The sequence below is a fragment of the Macaca mulatta genome, chromosome 2 (assembly GCF_049350105.2).
Source record: "Macaca mulatta isolate MMU2019108-1 chromosome 2, T2T-MMU8v2.0, whole genome shotgun sequence".
Taxonomy (NCBI): domain Eukaryota; kingdom Metazoa; phylum Chordata; class Mammalia; order Primates; family Cercopithecidae; genus Macaca; species Macaca mulatta.
In genome coordinates, this window is record NC_133407.1 from 168,590,300 (window position 1) to 168,605,609 (window position 15,310).

Consider the following 15,310-nt stretch of genomic DNA (forward strand, 5'->3'; position numbering starts at 1 on the left):
GCGCGCCGCCGCCAGCCAGACCCTCCCTCCCGCTTTCTCACCCACCGCCCGACATCCAGCCTCCATCCCGCAGCCACAGCAGTCCACGACAGCGACACCCCCTCTCCGCTCCCGCGGCTCCCCCCGCGCGGCTCGCCGCGCCAGACAGCGGGTAACCGCCGCCTCCGCTGGGGCATCCCGGCTCCATAGGCCCGGCGCGCTCCAGACACCTGCCTCTCACTGGCCACCGCCGCTGCCCCTCACCCCGCAGCCCTCTCGGCAATTGGCCCCGGGCCGCCGCTCGTCATCCTCAGCCTTCTCCTAGGGTACCGCCTCCATCGCCGGGTCATTTAAGTTTATCACAAATAAATAAATAAAGGAGGAAATAGAAATGCGTAGAAAGTAAAAGCAGTAGGGAGGTGGGGGGGGCGGGGGCGTGGAGGAAAAAGGAGGGAGGAGCGGAGGAGTAAGCAACCGAACATGATTGCGCCTGTGTCGACCAATCACGGCTCACTCCAGTCCGGTCTGACGGGCTCCCTGAACCAATAGCCATCCACCTCCCGGATCATTGAACAACGAGAAACGATTGACCTCTTCAGAGTGGGTGAAGGTGCGGCGGGGGGAGGGGGGTGTGGGGATGGGCGAAGTGGAAGGACCGTCGACCAATCGCCTGTTAATACTGCTCTGAGCGAAGTTTCCGCGTCCCAATGGACGTTTGCGATAGCGGATTGGGCCTCTTTTAGCCCAATCGAAGGTGACAGAGATGAGGGAAGAGAAAGAAAGGGGCGGGGACGGGGGGCGGAGGGAAGAAGGAAGAGTGTATTTTGTTTATGGGCGGCAACCTCACGAGGGGCGTCCCATTCTCATTGGCTCACTGAAGCCAAGAGTGGCGTGAGGGCAATCCTATAGCGGCGAGCGATAGAGGGTTCGCGGAGTGAGGCGTCCAATGTATGCCTTCTGCTGAAGAAGTAGGGGCGGGGGGAAGTTTAGGAGTTGAGGAAAGAAGATTAAAGAGCGCGAGGAGGTAACGCCAAAAACTCTAATTTGTTGTGGGGCGGGCGGAAGGGAGGGAGGAGTGTGTGCGTGCCGAGGGGGATGAGGCGTCTGCGAGGCGCCTGGAGTGGGGGGCGGCGGGACTGGGAAGGAGGGGAGCGGGGTGGGGTTGGGGGAGCGAGTTACAGAGCGGCGAGCCAGCGGGCCCTGAGCTGGCCGAGAGCGCGCGCCCCCGCGCCCCGCCCCGCCCGCGCCCCCTCCCCCGGCGCCCCTCCTAGCGCCCGGAGGCTGCCTCGCCCGACTAGGCGGGGAGGCGGGAGGGAGGCGCGGGAGGGTCGGCGGGTGGCTTGGCGGGGCGGGCGGGACGTCCCGCAGCTGGAAACGTGTCTTCTGCCTTCTTCTCTCTACTCCCTGCGCCTGGAGCCGCTGCTTCCAAGAAGAGGAGCTGAGGGGGACTAGCCGGGGCTCAGGAGCTGCTAGAGGCGCCCGCTTGTCTTCTGCCCCCTCCCTCCTCGCCCTCCCCTGCTTGCCGTGGCTCTCGCGGTCTCTGGAGCGTCTTCAGAGAACTGGGGGGCAGGAGGTGTCCTGGCCCCACAGCCGCTGGATGCCTCTCCAGACGCCGGAGCTCCCGGCCCCCGCCTGCTTCGCTTCTACGACTAGAGAGGAGGGGGATTGGGAAGGGAAGACACACCTTTCCTTCTTTCTCTTCTCCTTTGGGCCACTTTGGAAACATTAAAACATGTTAACACTTCCTGATACCTGAGATAAAAATGGTTGGAAGGTTCTTGAAAGTTTAAAACGAATGCCGTCTCTCGTATATTGTTTAATGCATTCCTGTCTGTATGGCTTTTGGGTCCTCCCCCTACCCCCCGCCCCCAGCTGTTATCCTTTTTAAGGATGCTGAAGAGGCATGAGGCAGGGATTTTCTAAAAGTTCTATTGATAAACACACTTGCACAAACATATGCTAGGCACACAAACTATAAACATTAGCGAAAAACACAATATGGCGTACAGCTACGCTACCTAGCGCGGTAATCCTCTGATCTCTCACTCCGAACCGGGTTGAATGAGGTCAGTAGCAGGATGACAGCTCTGCAATAAAAATCTGAATGATTCAGGAAGTAGTTTGGAAGCTTGCGGGTGTAGTACTGTCCTTAGCATTGACCAAACCTGAGTTGAACATGTTACCTTTCTAGACATGTGAAAATCTCCACTGTTTTTTCTATTAAAAATACCAAAATGGTGCTAAAGTCAAGTTTTCTCACTGCGTGGCCGTGTATAAATTTCAGCAAAAAAAATTATAGAGACCGTTCACCCAGTGTTTTCAAGTGAACGCGATTCTGATGTTACTGTTGTAACTTGTTGCCAAAGTTTTAAAACACAATCACCATTTTATACATAAATGATATAGCTAGAGACACCAAATTTAAGTCATAACCCGTCGTCCTTAAGTTTATAATGGTTTGTTTTCATTTCTGCCCCTGTTCCCAATCCCAAGTACCCTTTGCATCTTGTGGGAATATTTATATAGATCCCCCGCCACCCCCAGTTACATACAGTCAACCCTTCCTGTCCCTGGGTTCTACATCTGTGGATTTAACCAACTGCAGAGCAAAAATATTTTGGGTGTGGGGAATAGATGGAATAGAATATATGTAGACGTTTTTTCTTGCCACAATTCCATAAACAATACAGTGTAACAATGATTTGTTAATACATAACATTTACTTGTATTAGGTATTATAAGTAACCTAGAGATGATTTAAAGTATATGGGAGAATGTGCTTAGGTTAAATGCAAATACTACACGATTTTATGTAAGGGATTTGAGCATTTGTGGATTTTGGTTTCCTAGAGAGGTCCCAGAACCAATCTCCCATGGATACTGAGGGTCAGCTGTAAGTTTGCCTAGTCAAGATGTGGCTACTTTCTGCGTTTTTGCTTTAAAATGAAGAATCTGTATTTTTCTAGTGAAAGAAAAAAAGTTTACATTGATTTTCCTGCCTTTGTTCTTTGTAATTCTTAGAATATAACAAAGTTGTTGCACACATAGTGCATGGTGATATTCCTGTGCCATCATTCCGGTAGTCTCCTAGGAAAGCTTTTGGAATTGCCCTTGAAGAATTGCTGATGTTCAGTACTCAAGGCTTAATTTTCAAGATTGGGGTTGTGATTTTTATGGAGCTCAATTTTGGAGGGCCTTAGGTTTGGGGACACATGGTGTTGAAGTAAACAGGTGAGAAGAAGAAAAGTGAGATTTCTAGAACTGTATTAGCTGCTCAGTGAGTTGGGCAATTGGATATTTTTGGTTTTATGAGTTCAGATTTTATAGACCAGTGGAATACAGGCCTTGTGCACATGAAGATCAGGTGACAAGTTTGCTGGCTACCAGCCGCCACAGCAATATGCCCTGTCATGGTGAGGTCCTAATTTTAACAAACTAAAGAAAGTATCAGATTAAAAATTGTCAAATTTTATCCATTTCCAGGAAGAAGTCTTTATGCTTACCCAGCTAGGCCCGTGTTTTAAGATTACTACAAAACGAAGAAAATGCACATATAGGTCATGTGTACATTGACTAGCTACTAAAATAAAATATGAGATTAAATGGAATACTAGAGGAAAGAGAAACTTTCATGTGTGGGCTATAATTGGGGAAGGGGGTGTTTAGAACTACCAGTTGATGTGATGCCAGTTTCTTATATAGTTAGATCAGAAAGTTTTTGAGACCCGGAAATATCTAATTTCTCTTGTTGTCCTGTTAATAAGAATTTGACTACTTGGTATAGGAAGAAAATCTAAGAAAAAAATATTTTAAGTGAATTATTTTTGTTTCATTAGTGAAAGTCTTCAAAAGACTTTTCAGACAAATTGGACTTTCTAGTAAAAAGGCTAGTCTGAATAATTAGGTAAATTGGACTTTCTAGAAAAAAAGGCCAGTCTGAATAATTAGGTCATTTTAGAAGGGCAATAAAAGCTACAACTAAGTTCCTGCAATCTATAATTTCTAAAAGAATTACATATTATTCTGAATAACTTCAGAGAGTTAGTGGCAAGCAGAGACTTCTTTAAAACATTTGGAATACAGAAGTAGAGATTGATGTGCTTTGCTTTAGTCTCTGAAATAATCATATTTTACTGAAATGGATGGTTAAATTTATCATATTGTTCTACACACTTGGAGTATAATAACGAACAAGAGAGAAAATTGCCTGCCCTTGTGGAGCTTACGTTCTAATGTCACATACACTTTGTGCATTTTAGATTGTTAGGGGAGGAGATTTTTGAATGAAACTTAAAACCTAGCTGCTTTCTTGTTTTAGGAACTGCAATTTGAGAGAGCTTACAGAAGTTTGAGAAGGAGGAAGGTGTTTACCAGTTGGCAGTGATAGGAAAGGAAGATCTTAGTTTATTTCTTATTTGTACTTTGTATTACTGTCATGAAACTTTCTCCATATATTTCAGTTGGTAATTTTAACAGGTAGGGATTTTTTTTTTCATGATTTCAATAATGTCTTTGAAATAAATAAAATATTGGTTTATATTAAAAAAATCTTGTGTCTTGAAATTTACTATAAAATTCCTACATAGTATTACCTTGTTAGCAAAATGTGGTAAAACAAAAGCTAGAATATCTTGTTAGTTTTTGGTTAGGGTATATTTTTAGGAAGCTATCTGAAAAATCTTTTTCAGTTCTGGGTTTCTTTTTAGTTTTTTGAGATGGGAATCTTCTTTTATTGCCCAGGCTGTACTTTAACTCCTGAGCTCAAGTGATCCACCCTCCTGCCTCAGCCTCCCAGTAGCTGGGACTACAGGTGCATGCCACCATGCCTAGTTTCAGTTGTGATTTTATCAAGAGAAGGTGAAAATTTGTTGTAATTAGTTTATAGGTGACATTAAAGAGAAGAAGAGAGACCTGCAAAAAATGCTTTGTTATTTAAACCATTTTTTCAAAAGCATTTGATTGGCACTTTTCTGCTTTAATAGACTTATTTGCAATGCAAGAAGAACATTACAGAAGATTTTAGCAATACTTTAATCATTTAGTCTGTAGGTGTAAAAATCCTGGGTTTCTAACAGAAGGAAAGTTGGTACCTGGTTAAATGAATATATGATTTAATGCTGAGTTTGTGACTTCAAGTAGTGGGTGTCTCACCTTTCCAAAATCTAGTTCATAGTTCTCAAATAACAGTTCTTCTTTTTAATTTTTTTTCCCCTCTGTCATGGTGAGTCTTACTTTGTTAGCCAAATACAAGTTTACTTCTTAAGTGGAAATAACTTTTTTTTTTAATACAATTCTCCCTCCACCAGTCCTCCCATCCTCTGCTGAGGGTTTATTGCACTATACCTACATTAGATCTTTATTTATGCTAATTTGGAACATAATCAGCCTCTTCCAGAAAGGGTACATATTAATGCACTTTAGAGCAGTTTGTGATTGCCTCTGGCTATTTGTATACAGACTTACTAGCATCTGAAAGCTATAAATAGGAAGATTTAGGAGGAAACAGACTTTATAACTAATGGAATACATTGTTTCAGTTGATTTTTTTGTTGTTGTTGTTGGAGTCTTGCTCTGTCACCAGGCTGGAGTGCAGTGGTACAATCTTGGCTCACTGCAGCCTCCGCCTCCCAGATTCAAGCAATTCTCCTGCCTCAGCTTCCTGAGTAGCTGGGACTACAGGCACGCGCAGCCACGCCCTGCTATTTTTTTTGGTATTTTTAGTAGAGATGGGGTTTCACCATGTTGGCCAGGATGGTCTTCATCTCCTGACCTCGTGATCTGCCCGCCTTGGCCTTCCAAAGAGCTGGGATTACAGGCATGAGCCACGGCGCCCAACCTCAGTTGAATTTTTTTAGAGAGCAAAATGGAAGAATGGCGAATAGAATGTTAAAAAGTAAGACCGTTTCCTGTTTTCTGGTAAGGATGGTTGATCAATGTGTGTTTGCGTGTGTGTGTGAGTATATATTTATAAATGAGCAGTTTTTGAATAAAGATATATCAATACTGGATAAATAATTCCAGTCCTGCCTTGTGGTCCTTGACATGGAGTGTATTCAGGGTTCCCTGGTGATTTTGTTTAAGCCACTTTGTTACCAAAACTTTACTGTGGATAGCATAGAAACACAAGCTAATTAAATTTCTATAAATTTTATAATATTTTTGGGATGAAATGTTATTTTGGAAGTATTTTTTTTAAGCATGATTACCAGCCAACCTGTAAAATGAATGAAATCTGAAGTGCAGAGTTCATAGAACCTTACATCTACCTAAGATAGTTGAGTTTCAAGAAGGTATTCATAACGGCAGAAGATGAAATCTTGACATCTGTCAAATTTTTATAGTAATAAAGTAAGCATGACTAAGTTTATTAATATTCATATTTGTAAGGTAAGTCTAAGCAAGTGTACAGTGCATTTTAAGTCAAAATTTGGGGTGTTATTGGCTAGACACAGTCATTTCTTTGCCAGCGATACTAGGCTGTGTGAAGACTAACCATCTGTCAAGTGATAGAGACAAAGAAAGGTTTTAATATACTAGTCTAAAATTTTCACAAACTTGTTTTGAATTGTATTGTCATTTTCTTTTGGCCTTCATACTCTGTGTTGAATATGCACTGGGTCAATCACCCTACTTTGTTTTATGAACAAACTATTCAAGGTCCAGATAAGGTTATTGTCACAGCTGATGTGATCTAGAGGCAAGATAAAATATGTTTGATTTTGCTTTCATATAATCAAAAACTCACAGTGGGCCACCCACTAGTAGTTACACAAATGGTTTCAAGTGTACTTGTTTTCACCCACCCGTTCTAAATTTTGGGTGTCTTAATTATTTTGCTTTATATATTCAAGCCTTGTATTTCAAACCCATTCCTGAGCTGTTTGGGGGAAGAAAAAGTAGCAACAGGAATCCAGATTGCCTGTTTTAGGTACAATATGGTGTGATGTGAAATTGAAACAGCAGATTGGTGAGAAACTTTAGTTTCAAACAAATATAAACTAGTTTGTTTAGTGAAGTCATACACAAAACAGTAGTCTCTATTGACAGGGCAATGTTTTTTTCAGTGAATCCCATATCATGAGGTCACTTTTGTTCTTTGGGCCAACAGTCTATTTTCAAGGTGTCATATAAGAAAAAGAAGCACTAAATACTGCTGATTGTAATGATATACTTACATATGGCAGCCCAAGAAATTATTTATAGCAGTGCTAATTATATCAATAAAAATAGCAGTATTAATACTGTGTCAAAATCCATTCTTGACAGTATGAAGTAAACAGAACTATAGTCAGACAAAGCAGCCAGCCTGTCTTTACTGTCAGCTCGTGGATATGCACTTTAAGAAAAATATACACACAGTTTAGAGAGTTGAGTGTACCAATTTAATCTCTTTTCAATTACTTTTGGCTTTTAGAAAGATGTTCTAATTCAACATAATGTTAAAAAGATTTTGATTTTTAGTTTTGAAACTCTTGGTACCCATTTTCTTACTGTCACTAGTAAGTTTGTAGAAATTTATTTGTTTTTTGTTTTTTTTTTTTTTTTTTTTGAGACGGAGTCTTGCTCTGTTGCCCAGGCTGGACTGCAGTGGCCGGATCTCAGCTCACTGCAAGCTCCGCCTCCCGGGTTTACGCCATTCTCCTGCCTCAGCCTCCCGAGCAGCTGGGACTACAGGCGCCCGCCACCTCGCCCGGCTAGATTTTTGTATTTTTTAGTAGAGACGGGGTTTCACCATGTTAGCCAGGATGGTCTCGATCTCCTGACCTCGTGATCCGCCCATCTCGGCCTCCCAAAGTGCTGGGATTACAGGCTTGAGCCACCGCGCCCGGCCGAAATTTATTTGTATTTCACTGCTTTATAAATTATAACAAATTCATGTTAGTGTGCCCTCATTTTGGAACACAGATTATCATTGCAAAAGGAAACTATTAATAGAACAATCTCTAGCAATATACAAAACAAAACAAAACAAAACTCCTACCACCACCACACACACATACACACTCTCTCTCACTCACACACATTTTTCAATAAATCTCTGGCTTCCTTTGGACATAAGAAAATGTTTGAAATACAAGACTTGAATATATAAAGCGTTTTCCATGGTTTTGATTTAAGATAAAGCATAAATTTCGTTTGTAGTTTTCATTACTTCTAACCAGTTTTTACAATTTTATGGTATTTTAAATGTGTTGTCTTAGGAATATAAAGTAAGTAGAAGTAATTACATCCAAAGATTTTTAACTTGGGGACAATATCTACCTTTTCAATCTCATATATTAAATTTAACTCTTACTTTATTATACATTGTCAAAAATCTCAGATGTGGAGTTAGTAGAGGTTGTTCTAGGTCTACTGCTGCCAGTAATTAGTTATATGATCCATGGCATGTTGCATAATCTATGTGGATCTCCACCTTAGCACCTTAAGAGTTTTCATTTTTAGGGTCATTTTCAGTTCTAATAATCTGAATTTGTTTCCTTCAACAATTGAATTGTTATTTTAGCTTCTGGTAATGTTACTGAAACTGATGCTTAGGACACCTAGAAAGAGTATATGTAAAATACCTGACTTTGCTTTCCACTTTTAGTCTTTCATAAAAGTTTAATTTTAATGATACTTGCTTTTTAACAGCACACTAGTAAGGTATAGATATATGATATTAAGTACTTACAATCTTTCATAGTGGGTAAGTATAATAAATCTATTAGTTTACATAAATACTTTGCCAACTCATCTTAACTCAGAAAAGTATATTGGTAAGAGAATTTGTAAACTTGACTCTGCATTTCATACAGCATAAAGTTGTTAAATTGAGGATGCAGGTAACAACAGAATGAATCAACTCACATTTTCTATTTCTATAAAATCTATAGATAGATACATTTATTCAAAGATAAAAGATAAATTTGGTTTTGTGATTCTCTTCTCTAAGCAAAAAATAGGTATACGTTGAGTAATCAGGAACCACCTCATGCAGATCTTATAAAATTGGTAATTTTTAACTACTGCATTTAGTTTTTGATCCTATATTATATCCGTGCACAGATAGATTTACATAGGAAGGAAGATAAGGTAGGCAAAGAAATTTGGCTATTTTGATGTTTCACAGCAGAAATAATCTGTTAGAATATACTTTGCAAATATTGTCATGTTATAGATAACAGTTGTTTCTTGAAAGAAACAACTATATACAATTTATATGTGCCTACTTGATCTTTAATGATAACCTCAAAATTCTCATTTTAAATTTCACTCTCAGTTTCTGTTTAATTGACTCATCCTTTTTGCTAGCATGAATGGTAGTGAGAGGCTTAAAGGTATCTAACATTACCTATTCACAGATGGAAACAGCAATTTACAGGAAGCTATGCTGTCCTGTATCCTCTCATTTCCTCATATCCACCCACAGCTCCAGAGGTTCTTGGTACTGATCATATAATATTTTATAAGTCACCTCCTAGCCAAAATATACTCTCTAATTTGTTAGATAATGCTATTTTAGCTTACTAAACATCTAGCCAATCAGGAGAAATTGTAAGAATTTTAGATAAATTGTTGTACACAAAAGGTGGAATGGATGCTTCAATGCATGCAAATAATGGAAAAGATACTCTAAATGTGCTTAAAGGAAGCTGGCTTTAGTGTTAACTGAAACCCAGTATACGTATTGAAGAATCACTGTAACTCTTCTAGAGCCATCAGTACCAAAAAGACTAGCAAAATTATTAGTGGGAAGCACAGTGAAAATTAAATGCATTCTATCCTTGTATTAAACAGTAATACTAATTATACCACCAACACCAATAGTAGCCAACATTTACTGAGATCTTACTTTGTTGCAGTCATTGGTTGTATCTGCATTTTTTCAGTTAATTCCACAATCCCATGAGACAGGTACCTTTATTATCCCAATTTTAAAGATATGCGCAGGCCCAGAAAGGGTAAGTATCTTGTTCAAAGTCACACAGCTAAGTATAAAACACATGGGAAATTAAACTCAAGTACAGCTCTGGAGAACCTAAGCTGTTAATCACCACCGCATCAGACCTCTATTCTGGGACCATTTTAACTCAGTGCCTGCCCAGATTAATAATGGCGATTTTATTTCAGAAAGGCATAGATTTGGAGAAGGTTCTAGAGAAGGGTGCAAGGTGAAAGAGTTGTAAGTAGGAACAATGGTTGCTCTGATAGAGTCTTTTTAAAATATAACTCTTCAATCTAGAATTAAAAATGATGATAGAGAATTTGTCTAAAGGTTGTACAGTGAATGAACTTTAACTGGTGCCTGATTCAGGTCTGTTTGCAACAGTGGAGCTGGGTACCATGTTAAAGCAGGCCTTGGAAATCATGGGTAGGAGCAGGACAAAGGAAGCATTACTGGAAATTCTGGGAAGGTAGAGGTCAAAAAGGAAAACTAAATTAAACCCAACTGAATAACCGAGAACCAGGTATCATACAGAAATAGGGGTGAAAGAGACCAGAAACAATATATTCAAAGGGTAGCAGATCCTATGACTTTGGAAGGCTTTTGTGTTTGTTTGTTCTTTGTGCCCTGAACATTTGTTTCAGAAACCAATAGCTGGCTTAAATATGTGTCACTGAGAGTTTGGAATACAAAGACTGCTATGCTTTAGGCACAAAAACATGATCATCAGTCCTAACCTAGAATTAGGCAGTAAGTTTAAGTGCATGACAAAGATTTGCAATTTAGCACAGTCTATGTGGTAAGCCATTTATTGAATGCCTACTGTGTGCCACCCAATTTGGAAATCACTGTTCTAGGAGCATTTATAATCTACATTGTTGTTTGCTGTCCAATTTTCAAAAACAAGAACACATCTGTTAACTTTTTTGAGGATGTGATGTATATGAGGGGTAAAATATTATATAACCTTAATTTTGTTTTATTTATTATGGAATTTAGCCTTTGTCTCCTCCTTCCCGTGTTCATGGAATTTTAAAACAGCCTCTACTATGCTTTGAATGGAATACAGTCTAGACTTTTATTATGTACTTTAACTTTTCCTTGATTTGTCACTGTACTGAAAGAAAGATTTAATTTTATCTGATAGTATAAATGCATTTCTATCAGAGTAGTAGTCTCAAATCAGTTCAGGTAAAGTCAGTGTACATGACTTTGGATTGTATTTAGTATAGTCAGCATGCATGAATTAAAAGGAATTATAGTAACCTTTAAAGTAAATTTTTATTTCAAATAATTTAAATGACCGCCAACCAAGTACGTGTGTCATGTATACATACATACTCATATACCCTTTGTATACAAGGTATTAAAAACTTAAAAAGTTTTCAAAAGATAATATTCATTGTTAAGCTATATTACATATATGAGCTGTATCATCCGAATGCAGTCAAAGAATAGTGAAATTGCTATCCATCCCTTATGTGTCTTTACTGTTCCTTATGAGAATATCTGATATTTTCTTTATTCTCTTATTTCTAGTACATTAAGAAGTATAGTATAATAATCATTTTATATAATTCAAATGGATACATCACTGAAAAATGTATTTTAAAGTTAGAAAAATTATCAGCATTCAGTTTGTGCATGGCACCTTTCTCCTCAAGTTCATCATCAGTGGTACTCTATTGTTCTTGTAATTTTGATAGCCTGTGGTACCTAGTGTTCTTAACAGCTATGTTGTTTGTATCTCACTGTCCTTTATATATCTGATCCTCAGAGAAATACTTTTGAATACTCATGCTTTTAATAATCTTTATTGTTTTAGAAAGGGATTGAGAACAAGGCAATACTATGTTAAAGGGGTATGCTATGAAAAGCAGTATGGGAAAAATGGAACAAAATTCTAGGTTCTTCTGATTCAAATATCCTACATTACAGTCTCAACATTTGTTGTTAAGTGAATTACCAAAGTGTGTAAGAGCCAAATAAATGGTGGTTTCTGTCCTTTGGGGTATGCATAACTCTGTTTCTGTCTTATATGTGTAATGATGAGTTTTATTATGCAAAAATGGGCACATCTGGTGTAAAGTGAGTTTGATTCAGTGTGATGTTTTATATGCAGTTTAACTTATAACTTAAATTCTTTGATCTTCATCACTTAGGAAAGGTAACATTTAGAATTCTAGTACACTTAACTGCAGTTCCTTAATGACAGGTACTATGCTTTATTTATCTTTATAGCCTTAGTGCTTAGCCTAATATCTGGCACACAAGAGGAATTCAATAAATTGTTGATCAGGCTTTTTTGTACTTATCCTAGGAAATTTTTTTTTTTCCTTACTAGGCTATCCATTTACTTATTGGAGTTCAAATTTAGCATTGTTAAAATTGTTATTACCCATTATAGACTTTCCCTGTACTTTTCCAAGACCCAATGTGTTTGTGCATGCTCACAGTTTTCTATCCTTTTAGGTACTTAATGAAATTCTATCATGGCAGAAGTTCCAATAAAATTACATTTACTGTGATTCAGAAAAGAAATATGTCAGGTATCTCCCATCAGTGGTAAAGCAAATCTACTACAATCAATTCAGGATATTGTGTTGAATAGAGTACACAGAATTATATTATCTGCTGATTTAAGGATGAAACCCATATTTCATATCCTATATGATTCCTATCTGGATAGGGGGACAAACAAAGCACAGTATGCTTTGTAATTCATAGATTGCAATTGAGATTTTGAACTTTTTATATGAGCTTTCTAATTCTTAAGGAATGTTCATAAAATTTCACACAATTAAAAAATAGTTTTAATTATTTTACCTAATATTCTGAGTTATTTAGAAGTCTCATCCAGTTAAACCCTGTAATATTAGTGATAATATAATATAATTACTTAGCTCTTCTACAAAGCAAAAAAGGTAATTGGGTTGTGAACAATACAGAGGGTAAAATCATGTAAACCATATGTGGGACACATGTAATTCCTGTATAAATAACTGACATACTTTTTCGTATATATAAAACTTGTTAGACATTGGGAAACGTGATTGGCTAAAGTCATAATTTGTCTTTCTAACTGAAACTACAGCAAATTGATTTGAAGTTGTTTTCAAAACAAAAGATAATTAAGTCCTGGAATAATTAAAACTGGGATTGCATTAAAGCTTACTTAAAGTGATTAATAGCTGGAGTGTATTTCATGATCTCTATCTAAGAGCATGCAGAAGACCATATTGTCATTTTATATATTCAGGAATATGCTTTCTGAGGAAACTATTGATTCTTAGGAATAAGTATAATGCAGTCCAGACATACCTCACACCCACATACCCTACTCCACTCCAGGTTTTTTTAAAAATTAAAGACTTTGAAAACAAAGTAGCTATATATGGTTATCTTCTTCCAATTCCAAGCTGCCTGCCCTTCTGAAGCAAATGGCTGCTGTGACCTATAAACAACTGTCCTGACACCTTGGACAGAGAAACACTGCTTTGAAACTTTTCTGCCTTCAGTTGGGCAAGCAACTGGAGAATGGTGCTGGAGTCCATGGGTAAATATGAGAAAGCAACAGATATTGGGAGGAGGAACTTGGGCTTTAGAGGTTTGTGAACTCCTGTAGGAGAAGATCAGTATTTACCCATTTTAAGTACCAAAGTGTCTCCAACTAGCTAAAAAGCTAAAGTAGCTGAATGTCCTGGTGGAGTCCTCTCTGTCTTTTGAGGCTAAAAAGAAATAAAGATAGGACAACAGAGCTCTTTCTCCATGTGCCTTTGCAGAGAACTGACAGGCTGTTTACCTTTGCTTTTCACCACCTGTGATATTTCTGCCATTTAGGATAATCTGGCAATCAGATCTGAGCTCCATTGAGTTAGCGAAAAATAGCAATTCGTTTAAGAAGAGCCATAGCAAGTGAGAGAGAAAGATCAGAGTACAAACTCCAGATAACTAGGACTACTGGCAACAACATGAAAACTGAATTTGAAAACAAAAATTGGGAGCACTTAAGGAAATTCGAAGAACAGAAAATAATTTCAGATATTAAATATATCTCATTTGAACAACTCAGGATTTGTGGGAGAGCATAGTCACTGTTGAAACATGAGTTAGTGAATGAAAAGACCAAATGCAAGAAATGTATCCAAGCATATAAAAAAGCCCATGGTGAAATATTGAATAAAAAAGATGAGATTTAGAGGATAGATCTAGACATCAAAATGTGAATAATAGGAATTACAGTGGGAAAAATTAGTATAGATAATGAAGAGGTAAAATTTTGTTTATTTATTTATTTTTGAGATGGAGTCTCGCTCTATCACCCAGGCTGGAGTGCGGTGGCATGATCTCAGCTCACTGCAACCTCGGCCTTCCAGCTTCAAGCTATTCTCCTACTTCAGCCTCCCGAGTAGCTGAGACTACAGGTGCATGCCACCATGCTTGGCTTTTTGTATTTTCAGTGGAGATGGAGTTTCACCGTGTTAGCCAGGATGATCTCAATATCCTGACCTTGTGAACCGCCCGCCTTGGCCTCCCAAAGTAAAAATTTTTACAAACTAGCAAAATTTATCAGATATTAAGAAAGATTGGAGTCTGTGGATTAAAGGGTTTACTGATTTATTGTCTTGATTGAAAGAAAAGACACATTTAAGTATATCCTAATAAAAGTTCTGAAATCTAAAAATTGAGACAAAAGTAGAAAAAACAAATTCCTATAAAGGGGAAAATATCAAAGTATCATAAGGACTTCACATTTGCATATCTGTAACACTGGAAGTTACAAGGTAGTGGAATGATACTTGCAGACTGCTGAAAGAAAATGACTATAATTCAAGAATCTGCATGCCCAGAAAGTTATTTGCAAGCCAAGGTGAGAAAGAAATACATTTAAGAATATGCAATAATTCATTGTGTGTAGTGATTATATCCCCTCTGAGAAAATGCCAGTCTGGATTATAAGCAAACAACAAATGAACTAGAACAAAGACTTTAAGATGAGGAAGATGAAGAGGAAAGAACATGGTAGGAATAATGAGCATTTATATATAAGTGTGTGTGTGTATTAATTTTATCTAACAGAGATAAGTGGCTAGCAATATGAAATACATTAGGTAATTTGAGGCTCTTGAAATACAAGGATATTTCTTTAGAACATTTTAAAATGTACTAAGCTGTCTCTTCGGAACATGGGAGATAGAGAAGGTGGGAAGCTGGAAAGTAAAAGGAGGAAAATGGGTGGTGGGAGATGAGAGGAAAGGAGGAAGAGGAGGGAGGGAAGTGAATATATTCTAAAGATCTCATTTATTTAAGAAAAGGGGAAAGGGGGAATAGAATCTCTTGGTGGTGGAGGGGAAGTATCTTTTACGTATATTAATCTGTTTATTAGAGTATAGAAAGGGAAGA

At 38.3% G+C, this 15,310-nt stretch overlaps 1 protein-coding gene across 17 annotated transcripts in view; it reads left to right on the forward strand.

The window, feature by feature from the left end:
* The first annotated feature begins 961 nt into the window (after positions 1–961).
* ZBTB20 (zinc finger and BTB domain containing 20) overlaps positions 962–15,310 on the forward strand; it is an 814,450-nt gene continuing 800,101 nt past the window's right edge. For all 17 annotated transcript variants that reach the window (XM_077993859.1, XM_077993890.1, XM_077993875.1 and 14 more), the window contains exon 1: positions 962–1,003. The gene's annotated coding sequence lies outside the window, so the exon portion shown is untranslated. The remainder of the gene's footprint in view (positions 1,004–15,310) is intronic.